The sequence below is a fragment of the Entelurus aequoreus genome, linkage group LG23 (genome assembly GCF_033978785.1).
Source record: "Entelurus aequoreus isolate RoL-2023_Sb linkage group LG23, RoL_Eaeq_v1.1, whole genome shotgun sequence".
Classification (NCBI taxonomy): domain Eukaryota; kingdom Metazoa; phylum Chordata; class Actinopteri; order Syngnathiformes; family Syngnathidae; genus Entelurus; species Entelurus aequoreus.
This window is the reverse complement of record NC_084753.1, coordinates 22,748,851-22,764,172: the sequence shown is the minus strand read 5'-3', so window position 1 is coordinate 22,764,172 and position 15,322 is coordinate 22,748,851.

Genomic DNA, 15,322 nt, shown 5'->3' with positions numbered 1-15,322 from the left:
CACACACCTTGTAGCGTCCCGGAAGATTTAGTGCTACAAAGGGTTCTGGGTATTTGTTGTGTTGTGTTTATGTTGTGTTACGGTGCGGATGTTCTCCCGAAATGTGTTTGTCATTCTTGTTTGGTGTGGATTCACAGTGTGGCGTATATTTCTAAAAGTGTTAAAGTTTTTTATTTGGCTACCGTCAGTGTAACCTGTATCGCTGTTGATGAAGTATGCGTTGCATTCAATTGTGTGTGTGTTGGTGCTTCTGAGTAACCCCTGGCTGCAGCCCGCAGATCGAGGAGGGGCTTATTTTCCCTCAATGTGGGCGGGCTCAACGTTGAGCCCGCGGGCTCCATCTGGTGGCGGAGATCCGAATATGGAAAAAGGTTCATGTATTTGATAGACTTAGACATTCCTACTTTTAACTTGTCAAATGTGTTTTTTTACCATGAAAAAAAAAAAATATATATATATATATATATATATATATATATATATATATATATATATATATATATATATATATATATATATATATATATATATATATATATATATATATATATAAACCATGGCATTTACCATGAAAAAAAAAGAATAATAATTATATATAAACCATAGCATTTCCAAAAGAGTATAGACACATATTATTTTGCACACTCAATTATATTAGCTAAGTCAAATAAACCAAAGACAGAATACTTTGCATCATTGATTTTATTTTTCACCCCAGGTTAAAAATGTTTGATCTGTAAAGAAAAAAAAAATGTTGTAGCCTAGCCAAATACATTCCTTAAGCTTCCATAAATGTTTAACAATGGCAAGTATCAAGGTATTTTTCTGGCCCATAACAAGCAACCCTGTTCCCTGTTTCCAGTTCTGTTCATTTTCCACTGTCTAGAAAGGAAACCGATTGCGGTTCTTATAGGCACAATAACAATGCAAGATGTAAAACTAAGGTAATTGAAATAAGTGGAGGAATTACGCTTTAGTCTAGCAATAGTTGACTACAAGACTAATTAATCACATGACCTCTCACCTGTAGCCCTCCTTGCACTCGTCGCCGTTTTCTGTCCTGCAATCGGTCTTCTTCAGACCTTAGTGATTTAATGACAACATACATTCACTATGAAAACATTCATGTTGGTCTGTTGACCGTGAGTAAAACATTTTTTTTGTGATTTGTGATATTCAAAGCACTTACGGCATGGGGAAGTTCTGCAGGAGAGCGAGACACCACCATCTCCTAATTTGCAGCATGTTTTCCTTTGAAGAAGGAAATGCAGGAAGATGTTAATATCCATCCATCCATCCATTTTCTACCGCTTATTCCCTTCGGGGTCGCGAGGGGCGCTGGAGCCTATCTCAGCTACAATTGGGCGGAAGGTGGGGTACACCCTGGACAAGTCGCCACCTCATCGCAGAGATGTTAATATGTTGTAAAAAAAATAACACCTTGTACACTAAGCATAATGTGTCACGATTTACACATACCTCTCTGAAATCACAATTGGCCCCCATTACAATGTACAGAGTGTACTGTAAGCCAAGAAGTACTGCTTAATATAATGTCAGGCGTATTCCCAAGGATACATTTTTTTCAATACAAATTAATGTGGTTTTAATGTAGCAAGCAAACATTTTGACAGACAACAGCAATGCTATAACATGCTGATTTGGTCTTACCATCAAAACAAACACGCCACAGTTGTTGGAGCACCCTTGCTTTGTTAGGCCCTGAGGTGTGAACAATGTATTTTAATAAAAGTATGGCAAGAAAATAGTAAAAAGTTAGCAAGTGCTATTATGTAATGTCTCACCTGGACATCATTCACACCAAGCTCTCTCCAGGGGCCAGAAGAGAGGCTGTGAGCAACGTGTCTGTACAAATAATAAGCGAAATAAAAGTCACTCAACTTCAATCAACTTTTGATTGAAAAGCACGCATAAACGCTTGGAACAAAGCTTGAACTGAATAAGGAAAAGGTTGGAACTTCAAATCAAAAAGTTTTCATAACAGGCTTAAACAGAACTGCCCGTCTCAAAAAAGATAAATAGTTCTGTTTCCATCTGTTTAAGGAATCAAAATAGTTGGAATATGGAATGGAATATTTTAGATCAAATAAAAACAGAACCATTAATTAAAACAAACAAAGGACAAGTGGTTTAAAACAGAACTACCACTGTCCAGGAGGTGCCCTAAAAACCTGAATAGACTGGTTCTACTCTCATCTCTCCAAGACATGAGACAGCTAGTGGAAGAAAACAAAGTCTTAATACGTGTATGATTATATGAGTGACATTCATAGATAACCACAGTGGAACAATAGTTAACTTTACCAGTTGTTCCTGGCTGTCTTGGAGTTTCTGTCCCCAGTATGCAGTGTGTGCTGAAAACTTGTGGAGACTAGGGAAGTCTCCATGAGGTCTCTGCTCACTGTCATCATTTACTAGTGTAGAAAGCAACAACCGAAAAATAAAATCAAGCGTGAAATGTCCCATTTCTCATTTGAATGATGTGCAAAATAGAGCCAAAACTTTTTGATTTGAAGTTCCAACCTTTTCCTTATTCAGTTCAGGCTTTGTTCCAAGCGTTTATGCGTGCTTTTCAATCAAAAGTTGATTGAAGTTGAGTGACTTTTATTTCGCTTATTATTTGTACAGACACGTTGCTCACAGCCTCTCTTCTGGCCCCTGGAGAGAGCTTGGTGTGAATGATGTCCAGGTGAGACATTACATAATAGCATTTGCTAACTTTTTACTATTTTCTTGCCATACTTTTATTAGAATACATTGTTCACACCTCAGGGCCTAACAAAGCAAGGGTGCTCCAACAACTGTGGCGTGTTTGTTTTGATGGTAAGACCAAATCAGCATGTTATAGCATTGCTGTTGTCTGTCAAAATGTTTGCTTGCTACATTAAAACCACATTAATTTGTATTGAAAAAAATGTATCCTTGGGAATACGCCTGACATTATATTAAGCAGTACCTCTTGGCTTACAGTACACTCTGTACATTGTAATGGGGGCCAATTGTGATTTCAGAGAGGTATGTGTAAATCGTGACACATTATGCTTAGTGTACAAGGTGTTATTTTTTTTACAACATATTAACATCTCTGCGATGAGGTGGCGACTTGTCCAGGGTGTACCCCGCCTTCCGCGCAATTGTAGCTGAGATAGGCTCCAGCGCCCCTCGCGACCCCGAAGGGAATAAGCGGTAGAAAATGGATGGATGGATGGATATTAACATCTTCCTGCATTTCCTTCTTCAAAGGAAAACATGCTGCAAATTAGGAGATGGTGGTGTCTCGCTCTCCTGCAGAACTTCCCCATGCCGTAAGTGCTTTGAATATCACAAATCACAAAAAAAATGTTTTACAACAGACCAACATGAATGTTTTCATAGTGAATGTATGTTGTCATTAAATCACTAAGGTCTGAAGAAGACCGATTGCAGGACAGAAAACGGCGACGAGTGCAAGGAGGGCTACAGGTTAATTAGTCTTGTAGTCAACTATTGCTAGACTAAAGCGTAATTCCTCCACTTATTTCAATTACCTTAGTTTTACATCTTGCATTGTTATTGTGCCTATAAGAACCGCAATCGGTTTCCTTTCTAGACAGTGGAAAATGAACAGAACTGGAAACAGGGAACAGGGTTGCTTGTTATGGGCCAGAAAAATACCTTGATACTTGCCATTGTTAAACATTTATGGGAGCTTAAGGAATGTATTTGGCTAGGCTACAACATTTTTTTTTCTTTACAGATCAAACATGTTTAGCCTGGGGTGAAAAATAAAATCAATGATGCAAAGTCTTCTGTCTTTGGTTTATTTGACTTTGCTAATATAATTGAGTGTGCAAAATAATATGTGTCTATACTCTTATGGAAATGCTATGGTTTAGATATATATTTTTTTTAATTGTTTTTTCATGGTAAAAAAAAATACATTTGACAAGTTAAAAGTAGGAATGTCTAAGTCTATCAAATACATGAACCTTTTTCCATACTATGGTTTATATATATATTTTTTTTAATTGTTTTTTCATGGTAAAAAAAAACACATTTGACAAGTTTTTTTTGTGTTTTTTTTTGCAAATATTTGTATTGAATTTTACAGTTAAAATCACATTTAACAGTCATACTTTGGTCACGCAAAACCTTCATACAATCGCACATCCACTCATACCCACTCACATGCACACTTGAGGAGAGAAGTGCACTTAAACTTTAACAATTCAAGGTTTACAGTATAAACAGTATTAGAAAAGATACCCAGATATTGTATATATATATATATATATATCCATCCATCCCGCTCTGGCTCAGGATCAGCTACAGGCTATCCAGACCATAGTGGATGAACATTCCTCGGCATCAAGGATCCTCAGGAAGTGATCCCAAGATCACCTCTCGAGGACCTCTCCACCGTTCACACTTAAAAAAGAAAAGGAAAGTCACAGAAGTTGATCAGATGTAAAACAATACAAAATAAAAAGACACAAAAAATAAATAAATAAATAAGCAAATAAACCGTGGCAAGGCCATATCAGAAGTAACAAAAAAAACACAATAATAGTGTATGATCAATACAGAAAATAATGAAGATAATAAAAAAGGAATAAAACTACAAAAAAGATGGCAGATACATTTGACAAGTTAAAAGTAGGAATGTCTAAGTCTATCAAATACATGAACCTTTTTTCATACTATGGTTTATATATATATATATATATATTTTATTGTTTTTTCATGGTAAAAAAAATACATTTGACAAGTTAAAAGTAGCTTTATTGACGTTTGAGAATGTGTGCTGCCGGATCTCCGCCACCAGATGGAGCCCGCGGGCTCAACGTTGAGACCCGCCCACATTGAGGGAAAATAAGCCCCTCCTCGATCTGCGGGCTGCAGCCAGGGGCACTTGGAAGTGGGCTACAGGGGCTTTCTAGGGCAATCTGTGCATCAAGCATTCAGACTTCTTGGAATCAGAGGGTTGCTGGAGAGAAAAGCCACCAGAAATATCAGTGAGGCTGCTGAGAAAGCCTCAAGGTGGTTGTGGATCAAGAGGGGAGACGGATGGAGTAGTTCGCTGCTTGGACGGTTGGGTCGCCCAGGCGAGGATGTATAGAGATCAAAGACCTGAAATACACAATGAACCTCGGTTCTTTACTGATGATGTGTTCAAGCTGCACCGCAAGGTGTTTCTCAAATCTTGTTCACGAGTGAGGGAACAGTGTATCGTGAGATCCACAGGCGGATCGGTGCGGCGTCATCAGTAATGAGGACGCTATATCGATCCGTTGTGGTGAAGAAGGAGCTGAGCCAGAAGGAAAAGCTCTCAATTTACCGGTCTATCTACGTTCCCATCCTCACCTATGGTCATGAGCTTTAGGTTATGACCGAAAGGACAAGATCACAGGTACAAGCGGCCGAAATGAGATTCCTCCACTGGGTGGCAGGTCTCTCCCTTAGAGATAGGGTGAAAAGCTCTGTCATCCGGGAGGAACACATAGTAAAGCAGCTGCTCTTCCACATTGAGAGGAGCCAGATGAGGTGGTTCGGGTTCAGGATGCCACCCAAACGCCTCCCTAAGGAGGTGTTTAGGGCAAGTCCGACCGGCAGGAGGCCACGGGGAAGACCCAGGACACATTAGGAAGACTATGTCTCCGGCTGGCCTGAGAACGCCTCGGGATCCCCTGAGAAGAGCTGGACGAAGTGGATGAGGAGAGGGAAGTCTGGGCTTCTCTGCTTAGGCTGCTGCCCCCGCAACCCGACCTCGGATAAGCGGAAGAAAATGGATGGATGGATGGATGGATTTAGTATGACAGTTATACTGTCATATTGAGTAAAAAAAACTAACTTGTGTCTTTGCAAAAATGACAAAATATATATTTTTTCCCAGTAAAACTCACAAAGATACATTACTTCAGGCATTTTTAGCCATTTTATATGTGTGGTTTAGGAGTTATGTTTAAATAACTGTCATATTGAGTGTGACAGTTATTCTGTCATTATGAGTAAAACCTAGTTTTTGTATTTGTAAACCTCACCAAAATACCTGATTCTGGTAAAACTCACATAGATTCATCATTACAGGCATTTTTAGAAATATTGCATGTTTAGTTTTGGAGTTATGTTTATTTAACTTTCATATTTAGTATGACAGTTATACTGTAATATTGGTTTTAAAAAAAGTCTGGGCTTCTCTGCTTAGGCTGCTGCCCCCGCAACCCGACCTCGGATAAGCGAAAGAAAATGGATGGATGGATGGATTTAGTATGACAGTTATACTGTCGTATTGGATTAAAAAAAACTAACTTGTGTCTTTGCAAACCTTACAAAAGATCATTTTTCTAGTAAAACTAACAAAGATACATGTCTCCAGGCATTATTAGCCATTTTGCTTGTGTTGTTTAGGAAATATGTTTTTATACATATTTTATTGCTTTTTTCGCATTATCTCAGGCTTCTAAGAACATTACTGTCATATTGAGTAAAAACTACTTTTTGTGTTTGCAAGTTTTAAAAAAGCATATGTTTCCAGTAAAACTCACAAGGATGCATTATTTCAGGCATTACTAGTTATTTTTCATATTTGGTTTAGGAGTTATGTTTAGATAACTGTCATATTGAGGTGACAGTATACTGTCATAGTGAGTAAAACCTATTTTTTGTATTTGCAAACCTTACAAAAACAACTGATTCTAGTAATTCTCACATGAATTCAATATTACAGGCATTTTCAGACATAATGCATGTTTGGTTTAGGAATTATGATGGAATACATTTTTATTGCTTTTTTCGCATTATCTCAGGATTTTAAGAACTTACTGTCATATTGAGAAAAAAACTACTTTTTGTGTTTGCAAGTCTTAAAAAAGCCTATGTTTCAGAGTAAAACTCACAAGAATGCATTATTTCAAAAAATATTAGACATTTTTCATGTGTAGTTTAGTAGTTAGGTTTAAATAACTGTTTCATTGAGTGTGCAGTTATACTGTCACATTGAGTAAAAAGAAAAACTAACTTGTGTCTTTGCAAACCTTACAAAAGAAAATGTTTCTAGTAAAACTCACATAGATGCAATATTACAGGCATTTTTAGACATTTTACATGTTTGGTTTAGGAGTTGTGTTTGAATACCTTTTTATTGCTTTTTTCGCATTATCTCAGGATTTTAAGAACATTACTGTCATATTGAGAAAAAAAATACTTTTTGTGTTTGCAAGATTTAAAAAAGCATATGTTTCGATTAAAACTCCCAAGGATGCATTATTTCAGGCATTATTATCCGTTTTTCATGTGTGCTTTAGGAGTTATGTTTAAATAACTGTCATATTGAGTGTGACATTATACAGTCATAGTGAGTAAAACCTATTTTTTGTATTTGCAAACCTTACAAAAACAACTGATTCTAGTAATTCTCACATGAATTCAATATTACAGGCATTTTCAGACATAATGCATGTTTGGTTTAGGAATTATGATGGAATACATTTTTATTGCTTTTTTCGCATTATCTCAGGATTTTAAGAACTTTACTGTCATATTGAGAAAAAAACTACTTTTTGTGTTTGCAAGTCTTAAAAAAGCCTATCTTTACGAGTAAAACTCACAAGAATGCATATTTCAAAAATTATTAGACATTTTTCATGTGTAGTTTAGTAGTTATGTTTAAATAACTGTTTCATTGAGTGTGCAGTTATATTGTCACATTGAGTAAAAAAAAAAATAACTTGTGTCTTTGCAAACCTTACAAAAGCAAATGTTTCTAGTAAAACTCACATAGATGCAATATTACAGGCATTTTTAGACATTTTACATGTTTGGCTTAGGAGTTGTGTTTGAATAACTTTTTATTGCTTTTTTCGCATTATCTCTGGATTTTAAGAACATTACTGTCATATTGAGAAAAAAACTACTTTTTGTGTTTGCAAGATTTAAAAAAGCATATGTTTCGATTAAAACTCCCAAGGATGCATTATTTCAGGCATTATTAGCCGTTTTTCATGTGTGCTTTAGGAGTTATGTTTAAATAACTGTCATATTGAGTGTGACATTATACTGTCATAGTGAGTAAAACCTATTTTTTGTATTTGCAAACCTTACAGAAACAACTGATTCTAGTAACTCTCACATTAATTCAATATTACAGGCATTTTTAGACATAATGCATGTTTGGTTTAGGAATTATGATGAAATGCATTTTTATTGCTTTTTTCGCATTCTCTCAGGATTTTAAGAACATTACTGTCATATTGTGTAAAAAAAACTACTTTTTGTGTTTGCAAGTCCTTAAAAAGCCTATGTTTCGAGTAAAACTCAAAAGAACGCATTATTTCAATAATTATTAGACATTTTTCATGTGTAGTTTAGTAGTTATGTTTAAATAACTGTTTCATTGAGTGTGCAGTTATACTGTCACATTGAGTAAAAAAAAACTAACTTGTGTCTTTGCAAACCTTACAAAAGAAAATGTTTCTAGTAAAACTCACATGGATTCAATATTACAGACATTTTTACACATTTTGCATGTTTGGTTTAGGAATTATGTTTATACAACCTCCTTTCTGAGCTGCCACCTTATCGTGGTAGAGGAGTTTGCGTGATCCCTAAACAAATCCTTATCTCAGGATTTGAAGAACATTACTGTCATACTGAGTAAAAAACTAGTTTTTTGTTTGCAAGCCTTAAAAAAGCATATGTTTCGAGTAAAACTCAAGATGCATTATTTCAGTCATTATTAGCCATTTTTCATGTGTGGTTTAGGAGTTTTGTTTAAATAACTGTTTTATTATTTATAATTTTTATTGTGGTGCTGAATTTCCCCCAGCGATCAATAAAGTACTTTCTATGCTATTCTATTCTATTCTATTCTATTCTATTCTAATCTATTCTATATTGAGTGTGACAGTATGCTGTCATTGTGATAAAACCTAATTTTTGTATTTGCAAACCTTACAAAAACACCTGATTCTAGTAAAACTCACAAAGATACTATAATGCAGGCATGTTTACACATATTGCATGTTTGGTTTTGGAGTTATGTTTGTATAACCTCCTTTCTGAGCTGCCACCTTATCGTGGTAGAGGAGTTTGCGTGATCCTAAAAGCTATGTTGTCCGGGGGTTTCTATGCCCCCTGGTAGGGTCTCCAAGACAAACAGGTCCTAGGTGAGGGATCAGACAAAGAGCAGCTCAAAGACCTTTATGAAAAGTACAAATCGAGGACCTAGATTTTTCCTCGCCCGGACGTGGCCGTGCTCAGCTCGAATGGGCAACGTGGGTCCCCCCTCCAATAGGCTCACCACTCATGGGCTGGGTCATAAGGTCGGGTGCAGTGTGAGCTGGGCAGCAGCCGAAGGCAGGGCTCCTGGCGGTCCGATCATCGGCTACATAAACTAGCTCTTGGGACGTGGAACGTCAACTCGCTGGGAGGGAAGGAGACTGAGCTGGTGCGAGAAGGAGCCTGAGCTGGTGCGAGAAGTTCCGGCTAGATATAGTTGGACTCACTTCGACGCACAGCAAGGACTCTGGAACCTGTTCTCTCTTCCACTCTGGCGTTGCAAGCAATTCTTGTTGCCCCCCGGCTCAAAGCCTGCACGTTGGACTTTAACCCAGTAGATGAGATGGTAGCTTCCCTTCGCCTTCGGGTTGGGGGACGGGTCCTGACTGTTGTTTGTGTTCACGCACCAAACAGCAGCTCAGAGAACCCACTTCTTTGGATTCCCTTGAGGGAGTACTGAAGAGTGCTCCCTCAGGTGATTCCCTTGTTCTGTTGGGGGACTTCAACGCTATGTTGGCAACAACAGTGAAACCTGGAGAGGCGTGATTGGGAAAAATGGCCACCCTGATTTGAACCCAAGTGGTGCTTTGTTATTGGACTTTTGTACTCGTCACGGATTGTCCAAAACAAACACAATGTTCAAACATAAATTTGCGGATGACACTACCCTCATCGGGCTCATCTCGGATGGCGATGAGACCGCCTACAGGAGAGAGGTGGACCGGCTGGCGTCCTGGTGCAGCCTCAAACACCTGGAGCTGAACGCCCATTAAACAGTGGAGATGATCATGGACTTCAGGAAAGTCACAGCCCCACCATCCCCACTCACCCTGATTGACTCTCCCATCTCCATTGTGGACTCCTTCCGTTTCTTGGGCACCACCATCACCCAAACTCTCAAGTGGGTGTCCATATGTGCACTTGGCACCAGGACACCGCAGTACCATGATTGACTTTGTAGTTGTGTCATCGGATTTGCGGCCTCATATTTTCGACACTCGGGTGAAGAGAGGGGCAGAGCTTTCTACCGATCACCACCTGGTGGTGAGTTGGCTCCGATGGTGGGGGAGGATGCCGGACAGACCTGGCAGGCCCAGACACATTGTGAGGTTCAGCTGGGAACGCCTAGCAGAGTCTCCTGTCAGAGAGAGTTTCAATTCCCACCTCCGGAAGAACTTTGAACATGTCACGAGGGAGGTGCTAGACATTGAGTCTGAGTGGACCATGTTCCGTGCCTCTCTTGTCGAGGCAGCTGATTGGAGCTGTGGCCGCAAGGTGTTTGATGCCTGTCGTGGCGGTAATCCTAGAACCCGTCAAGCTTAAAAAAGAGTCTATCGGGCCCTTTTGGCTCATGGGACTCCAGGCAGCGGACAGATACCGGCCAAGCGCAGTGCGGCTTCAGCGGTCGCGGAGGCAAAAACTCGGACATTGGAGGAGTTTGGGGAAACCATGGAAAACAACTTCCGGACGGCTTCGAAGCGATTCTGGACGACCATCCGCCACCTCGGGGGGGGGGGGGGGAAGTGCACTGTCAACACCGTGTATGGGGAGGATGGTGTGCTGCTGACCTCTACTGCGGCTGTTGTGGAGGGAATACTTCGAAGACCTCCTCATTCCCACCAACACGTCTTCCTATGAGGATGCAGTGCCTGAGGAATCTGTGGTTGGCTCTCCTATTTCTGGGGCTGAGGTTGCAAACGTAGTTAAAAAGCTCCTCGGTGGCAAGTTCCCGGGGGTGGATGAGAGCCGCCCGGCGTTCCTTAAGGCTCTGGATGCTGTGGGGCTGCCTTGGTTGGCAAGACTCTGCAACATCGCGAGGACACAGGGGGCGGTACCTCTGGATTGGCAGACCGCGGTGGTGGTTCCTCTCTTTAAGAAGGGGAACTGGAGGGTGTGTTTCAACTATCATGGATCACACTCCTCAGCCTTCCCGGTAAGGTCTTTTCATGTGTACTGGAGAGGAGGCTACGCCGGATAGTCGAACCTTGGATCCAGGACGAACAGTGTGGTTTTCGTCCTGGTCGTGGAACGGTAGACCACCTCTACACTCTCGGCAGGGTCCTGTGTGCATGGGAGTTTGCCCAACCAGTCTACATGTGCTTTGTGGATTTGGAAAAGGCATTCGACCGTGTCCCTCGGGAAGTCCTGTGGGGAGTGCTCAGAGAGTATGGGGTATCGGACTGTCTGATTGTGGCGGGTCGCTCCCTGTATGATCAGTGACAGAGCTTGGTCCGCATTGCCGGCAGTAAGTCGGACCCCTTTCCAGTGAGGGTTGCACTTTGCCGAGGCTTCCCTTTGTCACAGATTCTGTTCATAACTTTTATGGACAGAATGTCTAGGTGCAGACATGGCGTTGAGGGGATCCGGTTTGGTGGCTGCAGGATTAGGTCTCTGCTTTTTGCAGATGATGTGGTCCTGATGGCTTCAACTGGCCAGGATCTTCAGCTCTCAATGGATCGGTTCGCAGCCGAGTGTGAAGCGACTGGGATGAAAATCAGCACCTCCAAGTCCGAGTCCATGGTTCTCGCCCGGGAAAGGGTGGAGTGCCATTGGGGAGGAGATCTTGCCCCAAGTGGAGGAGTTCAAGTAGCTAGGAGTCTTGTTCACGAGTGAGGGTGATGTGTTCAAGCTGCACTGCAAGGTGTTTCTCAAATCTAGTATGACTGGCCTAGCCAGTGACTTCCAGGAAAGTCTGGATGACAACCGTGAAAGTGTGGTGACGACTGGAGAGACAGTGGACAGCCCGGAGAGACGGCAAAGGGGCAGTAAAGGTTAGCACCCTGCATTGCAGCTCCCGTGAGGGAGCACCCACAAAACGCTACAGAAAGCCCTAAAAAAAGACACCCCCGGGGGGCCCGAGAGGGGGGTGGGGGGGGTGAGCACCCAAAACTGACGGATCTTTTGGTACCAGACATACGCGACGGATTATCGACAACGACAGCAACTTGTTTTTGTGGCAAGGTCTGTAAGAACCTGAGAGGCCTGAGGATCTACCAGACCAGGATGGGCTGCATAAGGAGAAAGCAAGCTGAGCAATGCACAGAGCCAGTTCCTAGTACTGACCCTGGTGAGACGGAGGAGGAGCAGGAACCGGAGTCACCCCACAGTGTCCAGAACCTCCAAGCTCAACATGCTGTACCCGGCAAACCATCTGAACAGCGCCAGGTCTTATGGCCTGCTGCAAACAAGGAATCTGAATGGCGACAGTTTGACGAGGATTTTGATGCTACCCTTGATGCAGCATGCAGAGGGGAAGTTGATCGGCGACTGCAGCTGATGAGCACACTGATCATCAGCATGGGTGATGAGAGATTTGGCATCAAACAACCCAAGGCTCAGAACATCGCCAGGCCAAACCGGCGGGAGACCAAGATCGCCCAGCTCAGGAAAGAACTGAAGGCCTTAAAACATCAGTACAAGAGGGCGAGTGAGGAGGAAAGACCAGCCCTGTCAGACCTCAGGGACATCCTGAAGCAGAAGCTCATCTCTCTCCGACGTGCTGAGGGACATAGGAGAAGGGGCAGAGAGAGGGCGCGCAAGCACACTGCCTTCATAGCAAACCCTTTTGGATTTACGAAACAGCTGCTGGGGCAGAAGCGGAGCGGGACCCTTGTCTGCTCTGAAGAGGAGATCAATCAGCACCTCAGTAACACATACAGCGACAGTAGGAGTGAAGAAGATCTGCCCCCCTGCAGAGGGCTACCCACACCATCAGAACCCTCCTTCCAGTTTAACATCAAAGAGCCCACCTTGGCAGAAGTCAGGAACACCGTCTGAGCCGCAAGGACCAGCGCAGCCCCAAGCCTGAGCAGAGTGCCATGCAAAGTCTACAAGCATTTCCCGAGACTCCTGGAGAGGCTGTGGAGACTCATCAGGGTAGTATGGAGGAGGGGGAAAGCAGCCAAGCAGTGGCGCCACGCTACGACAAAGCCCAGGGTCGAGAGAGATGGCTGACGGTGCAGGGAGAGATCCGTGCAGAGGTTGAGGAGGAACGTCGGAGCAAGACAGTGGCCATGCGTAAGCAAGGGGCCTGGACAAATTGGGACCACGCATCTACCCGGAAGATCACCTGGACAGAACTTTGAAAGCCAGAACCAGCAAGACTCAAGTTCCTGATCCAGTCAGTGTATGATGTCCTCCCAAGTCCATCTAATCTTCATTGCTGGGGGCTAGTAGAAACACCTGAATGTCAACTGTGCAAGGCACAGGGTTCCCTGGAGCACATCCTGAGCTGCTGCCCTAAAGCCCTGGGAGAGGGGAGGTAAACATGGCGCCACGACCAGGTGCTGAAGGCAGTAGCAGACACCATTGGCACTGGAATCCAGCAGAGCAAACACCAGCTCCCAGTCAGGCATAACATCTCCTTTGTCAAGGCAGGGGACAAACCACAGCTGGACATAAGGCCCCAACCGGACTGCTAGCCACAGCCCGTGACTGGCAGCTTCAGGTGGATCTCGGCAGACAGCTGAAGTTTCCAGAGCGCATAGCAAGGACATCGCTGAGGCCAGACCTTGTCTTAATTTCTGACTCAACGAAGCATGTTGTGCTGCTGGAACTAACAGTCCCCAGGGAAGACCGGATGGAGGAGACCCATGAGCGAAAAAAGGCCAAATACCTTGAGCTGGTCGAGACATGCAGAGAGAGCGGCTGGAGGACCCGCTGTGAGCCTATAGAAGTGGGCTGCAGGGGCTTTCTAGGGCAATCTGTCCATCAAGCATTCAGACTTCTTGGAATCAGAGGGTTGCTGGAGAGAAAAGCCACCAGAAATATCAGTGAGGCTGCTGAGAAAGCCTAAAGGTGGTTGAGGATCAAGAGGGGAGACGGATGGAGTAGTTCGCTGCTTGGGTCGCCCAGGCGAGGGTGTATAGAGATCAAAGACCCGAAACACACAATGAACCTCGGTTCTTTACTGATGATGTGTTCAAGCTGCACCGCAAGGTGTTTCTCAAATCTTGTTCACGAGTGAGGGAACAGTGTATCGTGAGATCCACAGGCGGATCGGTGCGGCGTCTTCAGTAATGAGGACGCTATATCGATCATTTGTGGTGAAGAAGGAGCTGAGCCAGAAGGAAAAGCTCTCAGTTTACCGGTCGATCTACGTTCCCATCCTCACCTATGGTCTTGAGCTTTAGGTTATGACCGAAAGGACAAGATCGCAGGTACAAGCGGCCGAAATGAGTTTCCTCCCCTGTGTGGCAGGTCTCTCCCTTAGAGATATGGTGAAAAGCTCTGTCATCCGGGAGGAACACATAGTAAAGCAGCTGCTCTTCCACATTGAGAGGAGCCAGATGAGGTGGTTCGGGTTCAGGATGCCACCCGAACGCCTCCCTAAAGAGGTGTTTAGGGCAAGTCCGACCGGCAGGAGGCCACGGGGAAGACCCAGGACACATTGGGAAGACTATGTCTCCGGCTGGCCTGAGAACGCCTCGGGATCCCCTGAGAAGAGCTGGACGAAGTGGATGAGGAGAGGGAAGTCTGGGCTTCTCTGCTTAGGCTGCTGCCCCCGCAACCCAACCTCGGATAAGCGGAAGAAAATGGATGGATGAATGGATTTAGTATGACAGTTATACTGTCATATTGAGTAAAAAAAACTAACTTGTGTCTTTGCAAAAATTACAAAATATATATTTTTTCCCAGTAAAACTCACAAAGATACATTACTTCAGGCATTTTTAGCCATTTTATATGTGTGGTTTAGGAGTTATGTTTAAATAACTGTCATATTGAGTGTGACAGTTATTCTGTCATTATGAGTAAAACCTAGTTTTTGTATTTGTAAACCTCACCAAAATACCTGATTCTGGTAAAACTCACATAGATTCATCATTACAGGCATTTTTAGAAATATTGCATGTTTAGTTTTGGAGTTATGTTTATTTAACTTTCATATTTAGTATGACAGTTATACTGTAATATTGGTTTAAAAAAAGTCTGGGCTTCTCTGCTTAGGCTGCTGCCCCCGCAACCCGACCTAGGATAAGCGGAAGAAAATGGATGGATGGATGGATTTAGTATGACAGTTATACTGTCGTATTGGATTAAAGAA